Source organism: Hydra vulgaris, chromosome 14, assembly GCF_038396675.1.
Source record: "Hydra vulgaris chromosome 14, alternate assembly HydraT2T_AEP".
NCBI lineage: Eukaryota > Metazoa > Cnidaria > Hydrozoa > Anthoathecata > Hydridae > Hydra > Hydra vulgaris.
Window position 1 is genome coordinate 26,811,996 of NC_088933.1, and position 11,072 is coordinate 26,823,067.

Consider the following 11,072-nt stretch of genomic DNA (forward strand, 5'->3'; position numbering starts at 1 on the left):
CGAGAACAAGGAACTAAATAACGAAATACGCGAACTTAATAAAGCTGATGAATTTGTGAGTAATAATTATGATAAAATAGTCGCTGATCATCAAACATCAAAAACATCATTGATAAATGAAAATGCAAATTCTAAAATGAATAACAAATTGGCAGAACTGGAAGACAGAAGTCGACACAACAACTTAAGATTCTGCGGGATTGAAGAAATTGAAAATGAAAGTTGGGAAGACAATGAAAATAAAGTAAGGCAATTTTTAAATAATAAACTTTAACTACAGGGAAACTTTGTAGTTGAAAAGGCACTTCGATTTGGCAAAAAATTACCTGAAAACAATGAAAAAAATAGATCGATTGTCGTAAGATTTCTTAACTACAAAGACAAAGCCACAATATTAGGAAAATATAAGCCGATAGATCTATGGAGTCAAAAGGTTTACATAAATGAAGATTATAGTGATCATACGCTGGAATTGCGGGAAAAATTCTTGAATGAGGCAAAAGATTTATGGGCGAAGGGTAAGTACGCTAAAGTTGTATATAATAAATTAATCATACGGGATTTATAAAAGAAATTCTTTGATCTTATTTTGACTCTGAAAAAACAAAAATTAAATAGATTCTAATAAAACCTTAAATTTTGAGCCTAGTTTTTATGATTTTTTTCGAACTAATGATTTCTTATTAGACGAGGAATCTGATCCTAATCTTAATTATTTTACTGATTCTGATGCATTGCAAAATAAATGCAACTACTTTTATACCCATGAAATTAGAGTTTCTTGATCAAAATAATATTAACACAATTCACATTAATATTCGAAGTTTAACAAAAAAATTTTGAAATCTTTAGTAATTTTATTGAAGAAACTAGTAATCTTTTTAATATAATCTGCTTAACAGAAACATGGTGCAGTTCGGAAGAGGTAAATTCTTTTACCAATTTTAAACTGCCGGGTTTTAATGTAATTTCATTAGCACGAAAAACAAATATGCGTGGTGGAGGCGTTCTTATTTATGTTAAAAACAACTTACAATATTTTACCCGGCATGACATGAGCATCGCTGATGCCGATAAAGAGGTTTAACGATTGAAATTTTAACCTATAGATTAAAAAGTAAATATCTAAGTTGCTGTTATCGCCCACCTTCAGGTGAAGTTAAAAATTTTAATTAGTTTTTATGTAATGAAATTATTAAAAAAAGTAACCGCGAAAATAATTTATCTACTTATTGGGTGATCTGAATTTAGATTGTTTTCAATACCACGTCAATAATAACATTAAAAAGTTTTATAATGGCATTCTCGAAAATGGCGCGATTCCTTTGATTAGCAAACCGACAAGAATTACTCAATAAAGTGTTTCTTTAATTGATAACATTTTAACCACTGATGTTTTTAACGTATCCTTAAAAAAAGGCATAATTAAAATTGACATATCTGATCATTTTCCTATTTTCTTTTCTATAAATATAGATAATAAATTACTTCCTAATGAAACACGAGTTTTCAAAAAGCGAATTTTTACAAATAAAAACCTTAATTTTTTAAAAGAGCAATTATCTTTATTTGATTGGAACTTTATTAACGCCTCTGATAATACAAAATTAGTTTATAATTCCTTTTTTAAAACTTTCTATGATATTTACGACACAAATTTCCTTGAAGTTTCACTACATTCTGTATTCTCAAAGTTTTAAAAAGAATTTTGTACAATAAATTTTATAATCATCTTACTATAAACAATTTATTAAACAGCAATCTTAATATGGATTCCAAAAAAACAAATCCACTGAACATGCCATTTTACAATTTACAAGAAATATATCTGACTCATTTGAAAATTCTCAATTTACTCTAGGTTTTTATATTGTCTTGGCAAAGGCTTTTGATACTATTAATCACAAAATTCTTTTTAAAAAGTTGGAGTGGTACGGAATGACTGGAAATATATTTATTTGGCTTAAAAGTTACCTAAATAATTGAAAACAATTTGTATATGCAGATGATAACGTATCATCTAATTTGTTAAATATTTCATGTGGAGTTCCTCAAGGATCCATATTAGGACCCCTCCTATTTCTGATATTTATTATTGTTCTACCAAAAGCTTCTAACCTAATGACAATTATGTTTGCTGATGATTTTAACTTATTTTTTTCTCATAAAAACATTTTTACACTTTTTTGCAGCATGAACATTGAGCTAGCCATGATTTCCGAATGGTTTAGATCAAACAAACTATCATTAAATATTGATATAACTAAATGAATTCTTTTTCATCCTTATGGTAAAAAGCACCAGCTGCTTAGCAACTTACCCTTTCTTTTTATCGATAACATAATTATTGAAAGTGTTCTCGTGACAAGATTTTTAGGTGTATATATATCGATAAAAATCTTAATTGGAAGTGCCACATTGCTAACTTTTGCAATAAAATTTTAAAGAGTATAGGCATGTTATACAAAATAAGAAACTTTCTTGATAAACGTACCTTAATTCAGTTATATTATTCGCTTACTCATTGCCATATTAATTATGCAAACATTGCTGGGATAGACACTTATAAAAGTAAACTTAAACCTCTCTATCGGCAACAGAAACATGTAGCACGCCTTTTAAATTTCAAAGACCGTTTGCTCAGGCCAAGCCTCTTTTATATGATATTAAAGCACTCAATATATATGAGTTAAATGTTTTTAATATTCTTTGTTTTATGTATAAATGCAAGACCCACGTATCACCCGTTTCTTTTCGTAACTTGTATTTACAAAGAGATAGAAATAAATATATTTTAAGGAACAATAATTTAATTCGACAACCACTTTCTCAAACTAATTTTGGAAAATTTTTTATTTCATTTCGCGGAACATTTTTATGGAATAGTATAGTTCTAAATACTTCTAAAGATTTTTCTCAAGAATGATATTTTATTCTTAACGATATTTTGACTTTGTTTTTATTATTGTAACAAAGTTTTGTTTATTTAAATTGTAATAAATATTGTAATAAAGAACAAAAAAAAAAAAGATATATCACTTGGTAAAACCGCAAAACTTGAAAACGAAACAATTTTTTTGGTTACGAGGTAGAATGGAATTTTTCTAGTAGGATTAGTAATCATGTCATTTTGAATATCTAACATCATTTGTTTTATAGTATGTTTGGATTCTATTCTGAAACTGAAATTAATCTCTGTAAAGGAAATATTTTCGTATACCCGAGTTAAATTAGCTGGAACGTCCTTGCTCAGTAAATGTGCGATGGTATTATTTTTAAAAGTAGGTTTGTCTATACCGTTTGGGGTTAAAGGTAAACTAAAATTGTTCAACACATTATAATGTAGGCTAGCCTTAATATTTTAATTAATTTCACTAAAATAATACTTACTACAATCATATTTGTTTACATCTAATACATCATCAAATGTTAATTTGTTCACTTTTTCTTTTTATTTTTATCTTGTAGCTTTTTTCAAAGGTTTTAAAAAAGTATCAACAAATTCTTTAAAGTTTTTATACTAAATGTCTTTTTCTTCTTCGTTGGTAATAAATCTTTTCGTTTGAATTTGTATGTCGTATTTAAATCGTCCACTAGTCCCACTTTATAAATATAAACCGGTAAGTAACCTTCTACTGAAGGGTTGTAACATTTAGAGACATTCATAATAATTACTTTTTTTGTAGTGTCCCAATACGGATGAATACGAGTAGTCGATTTGCGAAAGGTATCTTTGGCGTCTATTTAAATTTTTTCAAATAACATTCTGTTCCAATAAATAAAGGTTTAAATATTTTAAGTTTTTCGTTTTTGTATTCTTTTCCTACACGGTGTAACATGTTGGAGAAAAATCGTGTCCTCGTCTTTAAGCGTTGCGGTATTGATCTATTAAACGAAGAGCTTTACCTTTGGCGTTGTCAGCGTCTAAATCTTCAGGACTGATTCCGCTTGTTGTTTTTTCTTTTTCATTTAATTTTTGTTCATATGTTCGATGAAGAAACTCCAATTGTTTTTTTGAAGTTCGCCTTGCTTACTTAATTTTTGATAAAGTAAATTTAAACGTCCTATTGCCGATTCAGCCATATATACTTTTCCATTGTTTTTAGAATAAAAATGATAAATATTTTGTTCTTCACACCATTGGTCCATTTTGTTAATAAAAAAATCACCACCTTGATCTGTTTGTAGGTAAATAAAAGTTTTATCGTCTCTTTTAATATCTTCAAAAATATGTGTAAAACTACTAAGTACTTTGTCTGCGCTTTTTTTACTAGTCACTCTTAAATAAACTTTTCCTGAAACACCGTCAACCACAACTAAAAAAAGTTCAGGACAATGAGAAGCAAAATTTAAATTAAAACTCTACATGTTAGCCAAATCAGCTTGAAAATATTGACGAGGAGTGTCGTATGAAAATTGATGAGTCTCGTAAACGGCGGGTTTTCTAGGTGCTTGTTTTTTAACGTTAACATCTGCTGTTTTAAAAAAAATAAGGTTTCATTTGACCAAGCTGTTATTAATCCATTTCATTTCGCATAGGTGGAACTTTCTAAAAGTGTTTTTAATTGTTCATAGAAGTTTAAATCTGTTGGATTTTTTTGAAAGTGTCAAATTGAAGGAATACTTTTCTACTTTTGGTTACGTCTGTTAAACCAATCAAACGACTTGATAATTTAGTCAGTTGATCTTCCATAATGTTATCAATAGCATCTCTAAAGACGTTATCCATCTTTTTATTAATAGTTGGTATATTTCGTTATAGAAGTTTTTCTTCTTCTTTCCTCTGGAGTCGCAGATGTTGATCTAGTTGTTATTTTTTTTGTCCTTAATCCTATACAACCTTTTCTAGTTAACATTGGAGTTTCAGTAGTATTAGTTGAAACGCTAGCACCTGATGGTTCTGCTGTACTATCTAATGTTTCAGTTAAAGCAGTCGCACCTAATGATTCAGGTGGAGTTTTTAATTTCAGGGTTAGTAGTTTCAGGTGGTTTAGTGGGTTCTTCTTCTTTTTTAGTTTTCAATGGTAAATATGGATCACATGATCGTGGTTCTTTTTTGGGTGTAGGAGTACGTAATAATGAAGTGATTGTTAATAGATGAATGAATATCGTTTTTTAAAATTGATATGTGATTTTAAAATGTCAGCAAAATATTTAATATTATTAGAATCCATTTCAAAACATTTTTTATAAGATTATAAAAGAGAATTTAAACGAACAAGTTCAGGATTATACATTGTACTCATTATCATCAACATTTCGAGTATAGATTTTTCTTTTATTAAATTTTCCGTGTTGTAAAATTGATTAGAATTGGATTTGATATACTCTTAAAAATGAAGACAAACCCCCTTTGGCGCAAGTTTGTTCTACATCTTCTTTTAAAATGGCTACTTCTGTTACATCTCTAAAAGGTAACGATGGAACATGATTAAAAAAAGTTTTATATGTCAAGTAGAGCGTATTTTCACCTATAGCTCTGCTAGATAAAGCATTTATGTCATAATTATTTTTTATTCGAACATAAACTTCTTTATTTGATAATAAATAACTATTATTTTGAATATATTCTTTTAAGATATTGTATTCGAATCCTCGAAACATTTCACCATATTTTATGTATACAAATTTAATTAATAATGTCTTCTGTTCTAATAATAGATCAAAAGCTATTTCTCCTGCAAAAATTTTATCAGATAGAAATTCGCTTTCTAAAAAACCAGATGTCACAAGTGTGTAAGGAACACGAGTTAAAGTGCTGGCGTAAATTCCTTCAGCTGTTAATTTAGTTTCATTGCGCAAAAGAAATGTTGTATTTTTTAATAAAATTCCATATTTTGCAAATGTGAGTTTTTCTATTTGATAATAATTGGCTACTATTCTCATGTTGCCTACAGAGTAAGAAGAGGTAAGTAATGTTAAAAATTCGTTAGCGTAAAAAGAATATTCTTTTGAATCGTTTATTTTTCAAAAGCAAATTTGGTTACGTTATTGATAATACTAGCTAAAGATTTGTCCACAACTACAACATTATATAAATATAAAATACATATTTTAAAATTATTCAAAGTCGCTCTTTCGTTTCTCGGTTTATAAACGCGTAAAGAAATTTGATCAGACCCAAATTGAAAATTGACTTGATTTTTACACATGTTGACTAATTGTTTTCCTAAATAAGGAATTTTTTTTACTTGTTCATTTTTATAAAGTTCTTGTAAAACTTCAGTTAAATTGAGTGCTTCGTAAAAAAAAATTAAAAACTTACTGAGAGGTGTCAAAACGTAAACTTTTTTATAAGGTGATTGAATCGTGTTTAAAGTGGCAGAGCATGGTAAAGCGTAAAATGCAAATTAAATAGTAGAAGGAGGTGTTGTATCTAGAGTATTATCTTGTATAGGAAATTTTTTTAAAATTTTTATCATTCTTAATGATTCGCTTATATTTCTTTGATCTACTTGATTATTAAAATCGCTTTGTTTATTTAAATATAAAATGGCTTTAAAAGCATAAGAATCTCCTTCAGCGTTGAGGTAAGTTTTCTATTTTCCTTGATCACTTATTAAACTAGTAGCCAAATCACTGTTAAGTAAAGTATCTAGAGTTAGTAAAGTATTCAAGTTTTGTTGAAAGCTCACTCCGCCTGCAATTCGATTTTTGACATTGATGGGATCTGCATGAAAAAGAGAGGATGGTAAATCATATCTTTCAATGAGCTCAGACAAGTCTATTCTACTTGTTTTTTCATTTCCTTGACCTGTTTCTGGGTTTTCTTGTTCCTCTAAATGTAATAATTTTTTGTTGGTGATATCCATATTGTAAACATTTTGAGATAATACATTTCGTAAAGTTAATAAAGGAGAATTATTTAAATTATAAGGCCTATATCTATTCATGTTTCATAAAAATACAAATTATTTTGATAATACAATTCTTTTTGACAATAATCAATATCAAATTGTTGTCTTAACAAATCAATAACAGTTTTTGTAGGTTGTAAAGTATCAAATGAGATTAATTTATTACAATAATAATTTATAATTTTGTGATAAAGTTTAAGAGTTGAAATATTCTTTTAAAATGCCGTACTTATTATAAACAAAGTCAGATATAGCTTGATTTTTATCTTTCATTTTTTCTTTTTTCATGATGACTTTCCCATATTTGTTGGATTTTGGATATGGCTATAGATATTCTTTGACAAAGAGTTTAATTACTATACAAACGTTTTCTTGAAAAGCGTTTTTATTTGTAATCTTTCGTGATCTTATAAAAGTTAGTATTTTAACATTTTTATAGCGCTGAAACGCGTCAAAGTTTTTTTGATCCATATTTTAATTTCGTTTTCATCAATGTCTTTTCTTCTGTTTATTTTGGGTATAAAAATTTGTCCTCGCATAGCCAACTTTTGTCTCGTAGCTTGTCGTTTACTTGTTTTGTTTGTTTGATTGCATATTTTGTAATCGTTTTGTAAAATGCGTAATAATTCTTTGCTTTCTCAATCATTCAGAATCTGAACTAGATTCTCTTCCGCTATCTGAAGATTCGTCTGAAGATTTGCACAATCCTTATCGTTTTCTTCTTTTACTTTCTTTAAGTAAAAGTGTAGCTCTTTCGCTTTCATTCTATTTTCTTTTTTTATCGGGTTTTCTTTTTCGTTATTTTTATTGTTTTTATCTGCTTCGTTGGGTATGTTCTCCTTCTCTAGATTATGATTTTTATGATAAGATTTTAGATAATAATTTTTTAAATTTTGCGCATTGACATAGGAAAACGATTGAAAACTAACAATTTTTTTGTTAACGCTCATGTCCTTATAATCAAAGTCCAATTTACCTTGAATGTTTACTGGGATCAATTTTTTTGTTCTTTACTTGTAATCTAAGTTCTTAAACGAGCAACCGAGCAATTTCTTTTAAATAAAGCCAAGTGACCGTGTCGATTAGATGTTTTTTTGTTTAATAAATCGCTTATGACGTGATACATTTTACCAGCAGAAGGAAAATCACTTTTTAATATTTTTTCAATTTCGCTATTGTTATCAAAAGTGATAATACATTTGTAATGGAATACTAAATTGTTTCAACATTGACTCGATTTAGAAGGAATTGAACAAAAAACAGTAATGGTGTCTACTCCATGATGTGATCCGCTAGAACATGCACTAATATATTGTTGACTTTTAAACAAAAAGCGCTAATATCGTCAAACAAGAGTTTCGTTTTTAATTAAAGGTGATCTCCATTTTGAATACCATATTTATCTTTTGAGAAATTATTAGCTCGTTGTATAACCGAATCTAAGTTATCTGAACTGTTTATTGTTAATATATCGTAAGCTTCTAATTTATTTTTAGTGTAATTAATAAAATCACGCCATATTTTGTGTTGCGATTCGCTAGGTTCTCTCATTTGTATAACAAATAACATTTAAGTATCATAAAATTTTCCGTATTATAATAATTCCCTCGCCATAGTAGATTTCCCATTTTTAGCAGCTCCTGTAATAATTGCATTTTCAAGATACACATCTTTGGCAGGTTTAAAAATGTTAAATTTGACTTGAGAATTGGTTTGTTCGTCTTTTAATTCGGGTTCATTAGGTTTTCCTTTTAAATAAAAACAATGAAAACCTTTTCCGTTTAATATTTGATTGATAGATCTATCATCTTTTTTTTCTAAAGGTTTTTCTGTTAATTCTTCTTGTTTTTGTTCAATAAGTTTTTCTTCTTTTCCTCCATTTTTATTAAAAAAAAAAAAAAAAAATTTCTCTATATCATTTTATATACAACAAAAAATTCAAAAAACGGTCTAAAATGATTTTTTTGATATCCATTGTTGGTATGTTATCCATAGCATATAACAATTGTTCCATTGTTCCGTCATGACTACATATTTTTGTTATTTGAAAACATTTTTCTTCAATATATTTATAATCTTTATCAATAACATCGAGTTGATGTTCGTCCACTTTTAAATATCTTCAACAGGATTTCCAATTATGAGCTAATCGTCTTGATACTTCTGTTAATAATATATTGTCGTAAATTAAATTATGACTCATTTATTTCTAAAAGATAAGAAAAATTATAATGTATTTTATTAAAATGATTGCAATGTTCACAACCCTTTTCTTAACAACCTAGATGACATACAAAACTTAAATATTCAATCAAACATTCTGTACAACAACTTAAAAATTCTTCAGGGATCATCTCGCGACCGTTTAGAGTGATTATAATTAAACGCGAAGTATAAAAGTCGTCTTTATTTTTAAAAAAATGAAGTTCACCCACTTTATATTCCACTAAATAAAAATTTTTAAAACCAATTTCTTTCAACTTGTTTTTGAATTGTTGGGTTGTTAGTTTTTGATCAAAAAAACAACACTCCATTTTTTTATATAAAAAAAACTTAACAGTTTATATTCTTTATAATATCGTATAATAAAGGTATCAAAACTTGTCGACTAAAGCTTGTCATTGTACGATAACGTTTCGATTCTTTTATAATTTTTTTTTTCAATTTGAATTAATGTTTGTATGTGTTCATCACTGCAAAATTTTTCTAAATCAGATAAGACTTTTAAATTGGCTTCTCCTATAACGTCTAATCGATAATGATCTCAAAATTCAGTTATGATACCATCATCGAAAACATAATTTCTTCGTGTAAACCTTTTTAAAAAATCAAAAACATGTGTCTTTGTTTTGACTTGTTTAAAATTAATTCTCATTCTATTTTGTTCAATGGGTTATTTTTCTTTAACCAATTGAAAAGGTAATTCTCTAAACAATCTTTTAGCTGCAAAAGTATCAAAACCGTTAACGTAATTTAAAAATAATAATTTAGAATTAGGTTCTTTTTTAGCTCTGTTTATATGAAAATTTTCTTTTTCTTCACCACCGTTTATATAGTAAACACTGTAACATTTGGGTCCCATTGTAAAGGCTTGAACTATTTAATGGGTGGGAGATATTAAATTTTAAAAATGATCCGTTTCTTTAAAATAAAGAGTTGAATATAAATAATGACTCTTTTTATAATTGGAAACATCAATCCATTGTTGTACAATTTTTGAAAAACAAATCTATTCTTCTACTTTACAACGAAAGTCTATGAATGAAATATCGTCAAGACTTTTTTTGCATGATAAAAAAACAACTAGATTCGGTACCTGTTACTACTAAATGTTTTCCAGCTCCATGATTTCGTAAAACTAAAACGTCCCACATTTAATTTTGCATAAGATACAATTTGCGAAGCAACAATACGTAAGGATTTGTTTATTAGTTTATATTTTTCACTGGTAGTTAAGATGAGAGCGTTTTTATGATCTTTTGTTTTTAAAAGTGCAAAGCCCAAAATGTTCGTTAATTTGTAATTTACAAGAAGCATCTACTACTTTGTCTCTCTTTTTAATTGCTTCTTTTCTTTTTTCCATATTTTCTTTTACCATTATTCGGGTAATGGATATCGTCAAAGAGGTAATACTTTATAAATTTTTTCAACAACACACCCGCAATATGTGGTTAACCATATTAAAGCGTCTAAAAATTCACACGTTTCATCTTAACTTAATTTCATTACTAATTTATTAATTTTATCTTTTTCTATATTATGTTTTCCATTATTTTTCAAATAACGTTTAGATACAATTTCAGTAGAAGAATAATCTTGTAACGATATTGTTTCTTTTTCTACTATAGGTGGAAACCCTCCCACTTGATCTTGGTATTCTGGTTTCATGGTTATTTGACAATGAACTAAAGCGCTTGTTTAAAAACCGTTTAAATTAACGCGGTGATATTTTTGAATAACGTCATCCAAAGTGTTGCATTCCAAATTCTAAAAAGATTTTAATTCAGCATCACCATATTGTCCATTTTCGTCCATAAAAAACAACAACTTCTTAACATGATATTGTTTAATTCAAGTTCTTTTATTTTAGGTTCAAAGTAACCTGTATCGAAGGCGTATTTTTGTGTACCGTTGGTTAACATGCCCCCTCGAATACTTTTTTCAATCATTTTTTGATGTTCATCTGTTGAAGGATATTGAATCTGAATTAAACTT